Source organism: Eptatretus burgeri, chromosome 13, assembly GCF_056783735.1.
Source record: "Eptatretus burgeri isolate ZD-2024b chromosome 13, Ebu_testis_v1, whole genome shotgun sequence".
NCBI lineage: Eukaryota > Metazoa > Chordata > Myxini > Myxiniformes > Myxinidae > Eptatretus > Eptatretus burgeri.
Genome location: NC_140973.1, coordinates 13,891,435 through 13,903,455, shown reverse-complemented (window position 1 = coordinate 13,903,455; position 12,021 = coordinate 13,891,435). Strand labels below are relative to the sequence as shown.

The 12,021-nt window shown below is 50.9% G+C and overlaps 1 long non-coding RNA gene across 3 annotated transcripts in view; it reads right to left on the bottom strand.

Annotated features, from left to right (window-relative positions):
- The window catches only part of LOC147013878 (uncharacterized), an 83,165-nt gene extending 71,680 nt beyond the window's left edge, over window positions 1-11,485 (bottom strand). For all 3 annotated transcript variants that reach the window (XR_015050544.1, XR_015050545.1, XR_015050546.1), the window contains exon 1: window positions 11,363-11,485. This is a non-coding gene — a long non-coding RNA (uncharacterized LOC147013878). The remainder of the gene's footprint in view (window positions 1-11,362) is intronic.
- Window positions 11,486-12,021: the final 536 nt, after the last annotated feature.

Sequence of the window (12,021 nt, the reverse complement as noted above, 5' to 3'; positions counted from 1 at the left end):
ACACGCCCCCCAAATTATTTTGTCACCCGCCCCCACTGCGGGCCTGACAGCCGTTGCACCCCCTCCCAGCTCGTTCGCTCCCACACATGGCGTCGCCATTTTAAGCTCCCTGGTTACTGCCTTCATGCCCGCCTGCAGGTTTTGGCCCATGTTCTGCGTCTCACCCCGCAGTTCTTTCATTTCTTCCTTCATTTTGAGTGCGTTTGTTTCCATGTTCGTTTTCATTTCGTTTGTGTTTGTATCCATTTTTCTTTTCATGTCGTTCATGTCCCCACTGATTCCTGCCAGCATGGCGCATAGCCGGGCCATGTCGGGCGCACTCAGCTGAGCGATTCGGCAAGGATTGGGGGGTTTTGTCGGAGAGGGGGAGGGGAGGTGTCATACACCGCGGCTGCTGCCGCACCTATTTCGGGCTCTGAGTTAAGTTGGGCGAGTTCGTGTTCCTGCACAACCAACATTTCCTGCTCGGGGTTTTCATCCTGGACCATGGATTCTACACATTCTAAATCCATTTCTAATACCCCCGGCTCCCGCTCACCTTGAGACGCCATCTTATCTCTCGTAAAGGGTTAATTTGAATCGCTCGTAATTTGGAGGGAATCGGGGGTCGCTCCTATCACGCCTGGACCGATTCCTGTGAATTTAGCTGGAGACAGGAGAGCCCGTTTTCCCGCTCTCCGACACCAGTGCCGCGAGGAGGGGGATGGGTTTGTGTCCCACTCCTGACAACAGTGTTGCGGATTCGCGCCCGCCGGCGTGCAAGCGGCCACGTAACTCGAATCGCGGCACGTCGCCCACCGGACGGACAATCCCGTCGTGACTCTCTCGGACTAACGCCGGGAACTAGTCACGGGTGGGCCTTTAGGCCTCACCACGATCATGCCAATCGGCCCCCCGCGTGGGATAGGGTTGTTCGCCAAATTCGACCTACCTAAGTACCCACACGGAGGGTAGACCGGGCGATCGCACCTCGCCGCAGGTCGACTTTGGACACGGGCCACTTAAGTGACCCGTTCCATACTATCAGGATAACCGAGCGGTGTTATATCGTCGACCTCGACGGTTCCGATTAATTATCGGGCATATTAAGCCCACCACCAACCTTTTATGTGAAGCAAGATGGAGATTCAATTAAAGAAAAGACGAAGCGAAAGGCACATTTATTCCGCGGCAAACAGAAAGCACACATATACAATTACAACAATTATGCACCAAAAGCAAATGTAAAAGAAACACAACAATTATGCACCAAAAGCAATTGCAACAAAAGAAACACAATGCAGATCTACTACTGACTACGCGAGCACACGGCAACACTTACACAGTTTTACTTCACAGACGGCGCCGACAACACATATACTCAAAAGCAAAAGAAAAAGGGCCACCCTCAACGACAAGGGGGCAGACGGGGCTGTGGGCGCGAGACCGCGTGGAGCCTACCCGTCTTGTGATTAGCCCCAAATGCCGCGGCGGTGCCCCGACTCTGCGCTCCTCCGCAGGTTTCGTTGGCACTGCTTGGAATGGGGTGGGAACGGGGCCCCCTTTTCGCACGATCTCAGCGCGGGGGGGAAACAGGGGGGGTTGTTGATGCTCTGGGGAAAGAGGATAGCTGGCTTGCTTGGGTCCCGCGACGAGCGACTCCACTGCGACCTCGACCGCGTTCCCGGCTTCCCCTCTCTGCAGCTCCCCGACAGACTCCGAACCCCGACAGACCGACTCTCCTCCAGACTCGTCTTGACTGCTGCTGCCACACTCCGCCGCCGCCACACCTCTCCAACTCGCCCGAGCCCGAAACAGAAACTGACTGAATTCGCCCCGCGCTCGGCGCTTTATAGTACGGCAGGAGAACCCATATGCAAATTTCCGGATCAGGATGAGCTCGGGGGCGGAGCCACGCTCGCCCATTGGACGGAGGAAAAGTGGGCGTGAACCTCCCCTGATCCTCGAATTTGCATATATCGATTCTACTCCGACGCGCCTGGAGCCGGGGCCAAATCGCCCTGCGCTCGCTGATAGGACGGAACAGAAGTTGGCGTGTATCATTCCTGATCTGACTTTTCCTCGGAAAGGCCGCTTTTTGCACCGGCGGCTCAGCGCGCGCCCTGTACGAGGCCAGAACAGCCTGACGCTCGGCGTTCACAAGTGGTGTGGGAATGACCGCAGAAGGAGAGGCGAAGGTGGTGGAGGGTCTAAAGTGGCGGTCCCTGGCCACGGTGACGCTTGGAATGGTGGTGATGCGATGTTTGTGAGAGCGAGTTGTGAAGGTAAAGGTCGTGGCTGTTGGCGTTGTTGTTGTTGTGAAGCGGGGTTGCGGTTGGTGGTTGTTGTGTGATGGAGGTTGAGACGTGGTTGGTTCAAAATAAAGATAGAACAGAAAAACGGCTATCTTAAAGGGTCGCAGCCCGAATGAATCACATTTATTCCCTCTAAACAACGGGTTTGGGGCTAACTACACATGTACTTACAGAGATATCTCACCTACGGGACCTGATTGGTGGTTTGCGAATTTCCTCAACCACAACAATATATATATATATATATATATATATATATATATATATATATATATATATATATATATATATATACATATACATATATATATTACATACGTATCTATATATTGTTATGGCCATGGAAATTCGCAGAACACCATAAAGGTCCTTAGTTCAGTTATATCGTGAAGTGTGTGTTCAGATAGTTTTCCCCACCGTGATCAAAAGGAAATTATTCATGTCATCAGGGCTGTGATCTTTGAGTCAGCCGTTATTCTTTGCTATCGTTATTTTGGACCAACCAAACCACCAACCACCTTTTTTACAAACACCCAACCACACCACCCTCACGACCACCACCCAACGCCAACCACGCCACCATTACAACCACCACACCACCTTCTCCACACCCACGCTACAACTCTCTCTGCATCGAAAACCGTCTCTGCCATGGAGAAAGAAGAAGGCGTTCCGATAACGCACGGATTTTTCCTCTTACTTTCCCGCGCTTTGGGACGGGGGAGGGGCGAGTGGAGGGAGAATAGGGAAGCACTACCAGGATGATTGCTACGAAAAACCCCGACCCACGAGGAAAACACCCCCTTCTGGAAGTTTCCCGCAGGAGCTGGAAGGAGGGCGGGGCCAGAAAGGAGGGGGAATAAAAGCGAGCGCTGAATGCAGCAAGGTGTGTGTGTCGTAAGGGAGGGAGCTGCGTGGAGAGAACCGAGTCTGGAGAAGCCAAGGAGCTGTGTGGAGGTCTGGACTCGTGTCAGAGTCGGGAGCTTGGAACAGTCAGTCGGTGGAGGTCCGGGCGTCGCGAGGGAGACGCGGGCTGGAGGCGCAGCCCTGCTGTGTCGCGTGAACCTGCGCGTTCGTGTGGGGAGAGCCGGAGAGAGCTCGCCTGCCACGCGGAAGGCCCGAGATCAATGGCGGCTACGCTAGCTGCCGTGGGGACGGGACGTCGCGACTCGCCCCATCAAGGCACCACGAGGGTGCAGGTAACCTGCAACGGTCTCGTGAGGCCCTTTCAGTCACCAAAGCCCCATGTTATAAAGGCCCACGGGCCCAGTCTGACTCCCTTGTCTATGAGGGAGTCTTTCTTGCTTTTCTTTTGAATGAATGTTGTGGCGCCGTGTCCCGCTAAGTAGAAACTGTTAAGTGTACATTGATAATAACTAATAGATGGTGGTAAATCTCGGTCCTTGCTCGTGTTTTGTGCCCGTCGCGCGCATTGCTTGTTTGGTTGCATGACTGCATGTGTGTTTTTGCATACCTGCATGGCTGTATATGTGCATGTGTGTAAATAAATGTGCTTAGTTGAATGTGAACCCATTTGTCGTGTCATTTTCCCATATTGAACCGCCGTATTGCATTTCGGAATGGTAGTTGGTTTTTGAATACTGATAAAAGAATCGGGTCCGGCGAGGTCTGGCGATAATACCCTGCTCGGTTATCCCAGAACGGAACAAACCGCTTAAGTGGTTCATGTCCAAGCAGGCCTTCGCAGAGGTACGGTCTCTCGTTAGGTTACCCGCGCGAATACTTTGGTATATCGATATACGGCGATTGACACTGTCACTCGCGGGTAGAATACGGACTAGGCCGTTGTGGGGTTAAGAACCCACCCGTGGCTGGTTTCTGGCGTTGTTCCAGAAAGTCGCGACTGAATTGCTCGTCCGGTGGGCGTGCGGCTGCTATTAGTGAAAAGCGGTCGTTCGCACGCTGGGCGGGCGGCAGATTCGTAACACTGGTGTCAGGAGTGGGATACAAACTCTCCCGTCTCCAAACAAAATTAACGGGAATCGGATTCAAGGGTGTGGAGAGCGACCCTCGATTCCCACCAAAATACGAGCTTTTAAATTATTCTGAGAAACAAGATGGCGGTTCACGGCGAATGGGGGAAGGGGGTATTGGATTTAGAAATGTTCGACTCTATAGCCCAGGATGAAATGTCCGTGCAGAACATGCCCGTAATGCAGGTTGAGCTTCCCCCACAAACAAACTCAGAGTCCGAAATGGGCGCAGCGGCGGGAGCCGCGGTGTATGACACCTCCCCTTCCCTCCTCCGTCAAATTCCCTCCCTGGCCCCCAGCGGAACCACGCCTGATGGCGACGCGACTGCCACAGACCCACCTGACATGGTCCAGCTAGTGATGATTTTGCTGGAAAAAATGTATGGCATGAATGCAGATATGAAAAATGAAATGAAAGCAAACACAAGCGAAATAAAGAAGAAAATGGATGAGAATGTGCAAACACTGCGGGGTGAAATGCAGCACAAAGGCCGAGGCCTGCAGACGGGCACGAAGGCAATGATGGCGGTTGCAAGGAGCGAAACGCGGGCAGTGGAGCACAAGGTGGCGGTGCCACGTGCTAGAGCGAACGAGATGAGGGGGAGTGTGGACTGTGTCGGCCTCGCGGTGGAGGCGGGTGAGGACAAAGTAATACGGGAGACGTGTTGGGCGAGAGTCGTGACAGAGAAAGTGACGGTGACAGAGAGGGAAAAATTAAGTGGGGTGACGGAGACGTGTACGACAAGACACGTAGAGACGAGGGAGATAATGAATGAGGTGAAAGAAATAACAGAGACGTGGGAGATGGAAACGGTAGAGGAGAGAATACACGATAAAGACAGGGTGAAAGACGAGCACACACACATTGAGTTAGTGAAGGACAGTGAGGGGGAGCTCGGGGAATGTCTCGTGACCCGGTGCAAGCAGCCGGATGGCCTCCTTATGGGACAAGGGGAGGGAATATTCCCCCTTGAAGCGGATCTCGACCAGGTGTGTCCGTCGAGCTTTGCGAGGTAGAGGGGGCGAGTGCTATGGACGGGTGCACGTGGAGCTTGGGGGGTGTGAAGGCCCTGGGACACCTTGTGGTAGAGCGAATCCCCCTTGGAAATGTCCCGATATGTGTGTTCACGAGTGTGGCGAATGTGTGCTGAAAAGCGCGCATGGCGTGGGTGAAAGGCGTTGTGTGAAAGGAACCGCGTGTGAGTAAAATGGTGTGCGAGGTTGCGAGTGAGCCGAAGTGCGTGCCTCCCAGCACACAGTGTGTGGATGAAGCACCGTGTGTGGATGGAGCACCGTGTGTGAGTGAAATGGCGAGCGTGAGTGAAAAGGTGTGCGTAAAGGAAACACCGAGTGTGGAAGGCACAGCGTATGCGAGGGAAACAGCGTGTGTGGTTGCGTGTTGCGCGAGTGAAAGGCCGTGTGTGAGAGAGACCGTGTGTCTGAGGTCCCTGTATGTAAGAGAGATGACGATTGGCATGCGGGAACATGCAACCGCATGTCCCGGTGTGAATGTCATGTCGAGGTGTGTGAGCGTCGTGGCACGGGGGAGTTTGTGCGCGAGAGTGCGACGAAGATGGTGCCTGACGGTGGACAAAGGCCGAGTAGCGGCCGTAGCTGGTTTGGGAACCGTGCCGGGTTTGCACGGCAGCGCGCGGTGTCTGTGCTGTGCTACGCACGAGGCCGCCACGTGCGCATCTGTGCAGGTGAAACCCGGTCCGTAAACGCCGCGTTGGATTCGAGCCGACCCCGCAGAAGGACAGAAGGTAGGCTGGATATGGATTTGGACCGGACGGGTTCTCCACGCAGGTGTATTTGTGAAGCTCCGACGAGCAGAGCACATGTGTTCACGTGGGGAACCCCTCAAAAGCGAGGCTTGTTTTGAATGCTCAGGGTGACGTCATGGCTGCACACATGGTTGGAATCCAGCAGAAGGAAATCCCTGCCGGATGTTACCATCCGAGGAGGGACGAGGTGCGCGGAGTGCAAACAGCTGCCATGACGTCACGGAAAGAAAGCGCAGGTTGCAGTTGCCATGCTGGTGCGCGCATATATTTAAAAAAATAAAAAAGCAAGCCTCGCTTCGGGTGAACAGGATTCCCTGGGCAAGGGGTGGAAGACCCCCTTGACCCGGGCACAGGAATGGAACTCGTTAGGGGAATGGGTTAGTTTAGTTCGACCGGCTCCATTGGGCAGGGATAAGCCCTCACGGAGCCCGTGGAATGGATTAGTTGGAGGGATTGTAGTTCAGATTTAGGATGGGAAATGGATTTTTTTGGATTTGAGACATGGACAGACTGTGAGTGTGTAGTGGGGACGTAGCTTAGCTACGTTGTGTTGAAAGGAACGTGCATGAGTTTAAGGGATGACGAGGTAGTTAGGGGATGCAGTAGAGAAGAATGGCAGTGATCAGCGATGTGTGAGAAGAGAATGGAAAATGTACTTGGTGAGTGAGTGAGGCCAGCGAGCCTGTGTGTATGGAGTGAATGTGGAATGCATGGTGCGATGAGTGATTGGGGGGAGGAGTGATTCCCACCAAAAGGACCGCAGGGTCAGTATAAGGTGAGTTAGGGGGTTAGTCAAATTGACAAAATGGAGGTCGTTTTGCTGTTGGTGGGAGTGTAGGCACGAAACCCATTTTGAGGGGTGCTGGAGCCCTGTTGACGGGCTGGGAGCGTGGCTACGAACGGTGAGTATTGCTTAGTGGGTACCCCGGGCACTGGGCTAGTCAGCCGCGGTAGGCCAAGGGTCCAGTGGGGGCCGGGATAGCGTAGTGGGCACGGGTGGGCCCGCATGATGCGGGGCCCGGGGCGCCATTGACCGCGTGGGCAGTGTATTGGGCACGGGCACGCAGGGAAGGGGCCCGGGGCGCCAGCCTGCCATGTGAGCGTTTCAGGGGAATCACCACGGAGGGCACTCCACAGTGTTTAGGGAGCTGGTAGGCTCGGAGACAGTTGTAGTGCCCGGGGGTGCCATCGTTGGAGAATCGCATGGGGTAGTTCCTGCCAAGGGAGCCACGCATCCCAGTTATGAGACCGTGTGAGGGCATGGGAGGACAATTGGAGGGCATGGCCCAAAATTTGTGAGGACACCCACACAGGCGACGGAAATCTTGGTTGTTAGAACCGATAGTTTAAGGGAGAGGCGCTTTTGGAAAGCCCTGGGGTAGTTAACAGTAAATGGTTAGGGTAGATAGGAAGTGTACCCCTCCGCACCATCCATCCCTTCTCTCTCGTTGTGGGCCGCTGGACCCACATTGGGTGAAGTAGATCGCTGAAATATGAGGAGGCCATTCTGAGGCTTAGTTGGGCCTCGACACAGGACGCTAGCTCTCCCTTATTCCCCTCTGGGAAGGGAACATAGGGGTTGGGAGTAGGCTAGGAGACAGGATAGGTTAGCCAGACAGAGACAATAAAGGGGGTTAGGGAGACGAATTTATCGGGACAATAAAAATAAAATAAAACAAAAAAAATAAGATGGGGCTAAATTTGGGTGTGTTATGCAAACAGGGGGTGGGTATGAACAGAGACAGGCAAAGGCGATAGGTTGGGAGGGAGACAGTCGGGTGGTCCGAGCCCGCCTTCCGAGTGGCCAGCACCACTGCACTCCCTCCACGAACCTCCAGTACAAGACAAGAGGCCGGCCAGCTTCATCTGCTGGCTGTTTTGCTACAAGGCCTGGGCCGGTCAGTTCATCTGCCGGCTGTTTTACAACAAGGCCTGTGCCGGTCAGTTCATCCGCCGGCTGTTTTGCTACAAGGCCTGTGCCGGTCAGTTCATCTGCCTGCTGTTTTGCTACAGGCCTGTGCCGGTCAGTTGATCTGCCAGCTGTTTTGCTACAAGGCATGTGCCGGTCAGATCATCTGCCGGCTGTTTTTGCTACAAGGCCTGTGCGGGCCAGTTCATCTGCCGGCTGTTTTGCAAAAAGGCCTGTGCCAGTCAGTTCATCTGCCGGCTGTTTTTGCTACAAGGCCTATGCCGGCCAGTTCATCTGCCGGCTGTTTTACTACAAGGCCTGTGCCGGTCAGCTTCACCACCGGCCCATTTTGCTACAACGGCCTTGTCTTGCCTTGCCATGCCTTGTCTGCCTGCCTTTGCCTTGACCCCATGCCTGCTAGCCCTTGTTGCATTTGCCCATCCATTCATTACCATGTGTGCCAAGATAATCGCGCGTGCTGCAGAGACTGCCCTGTAGGCAGCCGCATCACAGGACTGCATTGGCAGCCCGTGCACCGTGTTTGTTGCATTTGCCCCATTCATTCATTCCCATGTGCGCCAGGATCATCGCGCGGGCTGCAGGGACTGCCCTGTAGGCAGCCGCATCATGGGACTGCATTGGCAGCCCGTGCACCGTTCATTGCTTGCGTTTGCTTGCGTCAGTGCCCATTCGGTGTTCTGCAGGGACTGCCTTGCAGGCAGCCACACACGGAGACTGCATTTGTGCACCCGTGCACCATTGTGTTCACTGCGCTCATTTCAAGATGTTGAAGTGGACCAAGATGTTGAAGTGACCTGTATTATGACCGTCTCCGAAATCAGGCAGTGTTGTTAATCCACAGAAGGAAGTTGAACAACAAGAAGACAACTCAGAAGAACAGACTTTTCAACTGAACATATCACTTGGGCTTATGATGGTAAAGGTTTTGGCTTACATCACCCAGGAAGTGATGCAGCTACACCTCAACAACAAGAACATTTCATAAGGAGGAGGAGGCAAGAAACAATGCAGCAGTCCAACATAAGGAAATCGTTCGATAAAGCCTCTGGAGTTCAACAAGATGAGCCCGATGAGTCTGAAAAAGTTGAAGTTGACACTTTTGATCGTCCATCAACTTCAAAAGACTCATTTATGTTCTACAATACAGGTACGTTATTGTTTTACATAATTCAATGGTAATTACCTCTAAACTATACTGTAATAATTATATTATTTAATCTCTTTTTCAAAGGCAAAATTTAAAAGTTGCTCTTTTGTACCATTTTATGTAACATTTAGATAACCGGCATATTTGATTAACCGGCAGGGGCAAAGTCCCACGGGTGCCAGATAACACCGCTTATTCAGTATATGTTGTGTACTTGGAAATAAAACTGATAGAAAACAATAAAACTGATGCTTATTGCATTATCATGATTGTATCTCGTTTTGTAGAACATTTTGAACACCCCTCGTATGTGCAGTTGTGAGCAGACGTTAAGAAAACCCCATGAATTGCGAACAGCCCCAAAATGGCTCCTTGTCGAATAAATTACCATCTGGCAAAATATCAAGTGCGTTAGCATGGGATGGAAAGCACTTTTATTCAGTGATTAAAACGATTGTGTCCTCCTGTAATGCATTAGTCACCATCAGTAAAAGGCAATCTTGTTTTTCATGACAACTTCTGCCGATGAAGAGCGGTGCACCCGCAGAGGAAACTAACAATCATCGGAATCACATTTCGCTAACGACAGCAGGTGATGCGCTCCCAATTAGGACGAGTCCTTGTCCGAGTCAGAGCAACGGTTACCGCAGCGAAGAGCAATGACTGCTTTCTACAAGGGTGACCCAAATCGTCGAATATGAATATGATTACAGTGTAAGTTTGGCCTACATTTAAATTATTCTTGCAAAGGTTGGCCCAACATCGTGGAGCAACAATGATTTGACTTGTACAGACTGGTATTGGGCCAAGGGAATCCCAACATTGATGAGCAAACTGGTGTTGAGGTCCATCGCAACCTCGTTGGTGGAGTTGCATACTCAATTTGTGGATGCATCAGCCGTGAAGTATTTAGGCAGAAAACAAGAGCCACTCTGCCCCATTAACCACTATCAGCCACTCTGCCCCATCCCTCCCTCATTCTACCAACCTACCTGCTCCCCCTGCAGGATAGACAATTTCGGTTCCCATTCCCCTCATTAAATCCCATTTCAGTGATGTTGGAAATGGTACGTTTAGTCTTCATTTTCCATTGTAAAATAAGGAAAATACTAAGAAGAAAAAGCATAAATGAGAACAAAGCTGGCTGCTTGGTCCAAAGCTTTCACCTTTCACGTGCACAACCTAGCTCGGTGTGAATCGTTTGTAATCTCAAACTGCCCAGCTGAGCGCCTGACAGTCAGCACGCTATATTTATTTATTCCTTTCATACCATATACATTGTGGCAAACATCCCAGAGCATAATTGACTCAATAAGCAACGCGATGTCAGCGTGATAGCTAGACTTGGCATCGGATTTTGTGACAACTGTGCAAATTGAAATATGGATTAAAATATTCGTTCGAAACTGGAAGGAATTTCCGTGAGAGTGATGGATGGGAAAAGGATGGGAAACTTTCCTGGGAAACCTAAACTGTGGTTCACGATATGATTTGGTCAACTGTGAAAGACCACAAAACCTTTCAGCCGGATCAAGTTTTCATTCATTACCCCTTATGGAGTGGAAACTACTGTTTTTACATCATGGTCACATTCCCTGCTTGAGCAGATGTGACTACTTTAGTTTAACGGTTACAATTAATCCCACCCTATTGTGGGGTCACACGAGGGGAGGGTTTTGGCCCAAGCTGTTCACGAACCATATGGGTAGGCCTGTCGGCTGATGTTCTCAACTGATTTGATGGGATTTTGGAATTTGTTCACATTGCCTGTGATAACTCGTATACTCTTCACAAAAGGCACCGAAGGATCTTAAACATTCAACCAATGCCAGCAGATGGTACACCTGGCTTAACGTTCATCTGGAACATAGTGCACACTTTGTGATGCAACACCTGGCCTGCAAAGCACCAACCCAACAGTTTATAGTGAGGTCAAGAATCGAACCTAGACTACACAGCTCAAAGAGCACTATCTACATTCCATCCTGTCTGACACTTCAGCAAATATGAACCATACTTTATTCATACACATGTGGATGTGCCTCAGCAATAGTTTGAAAAACAATTGTAGGGGAGTTAGAAAGTAAATGTAACTATTGTAATAACTATCTGAACCCAACTAAGATAATAAAAAAGTAAATACAAGTACCTGTAAGCACAACTGCAACAGTTTAACTATCCAAATGTAATCAAAGGGAAGACCAAGAAGGAACCTGAAGAAGTAAAAAACAAAGATGGAGTCATCAGGAGGATCATGGATAGGATTCGGGTTCCAGCTGCTACTCCACAAACCCTCAAACCCATCCAGGCGCAGCCAAGTGAGCCTTACAGCAAAAAAAAAATAAACTGAAAGAGAAGAAAAAGCAAGAATTAGAATGAATAACGAGAATTCCAAGCAAACAAAAAAAACAAATTTTTCACAAAGAAATGTGAAAGGAACAAAGATGTCGGCAAGAACCCAGACAGATAGATTTCAGCAATTACTCCCAGGCTCAAATGCAGCAACATGTACAAGCTACCAGAGGTCCAGTGTGTGTGTGTGTGTGTGTGTGTGTGTGTGTGTGTGTTTGTGTGTGTGTGTGTGTGTGTGTGTGTATGTGTGTGTGTTCTTACTAAAATACGCAATTTGGTGTCTGTCTGATTGGTTTTTTTGACTGCAATACATTTGGTCGTTACTTATCCATTCGCAACCAAACCTGAGAGGAGGACGTGGGATCACACGATGGAGGTTGTGGCGAATTAACTTGCCCCCCTCCCCAAGGGGGATTTGCACCTTGGGCGGAGTCCCTGTTGAGATATGTGTTCATGGCGTTCATGGGGCACACCTTCAAGACATAAATCTATTTTATAAATCAGAAGTGTCTGTCTGTCT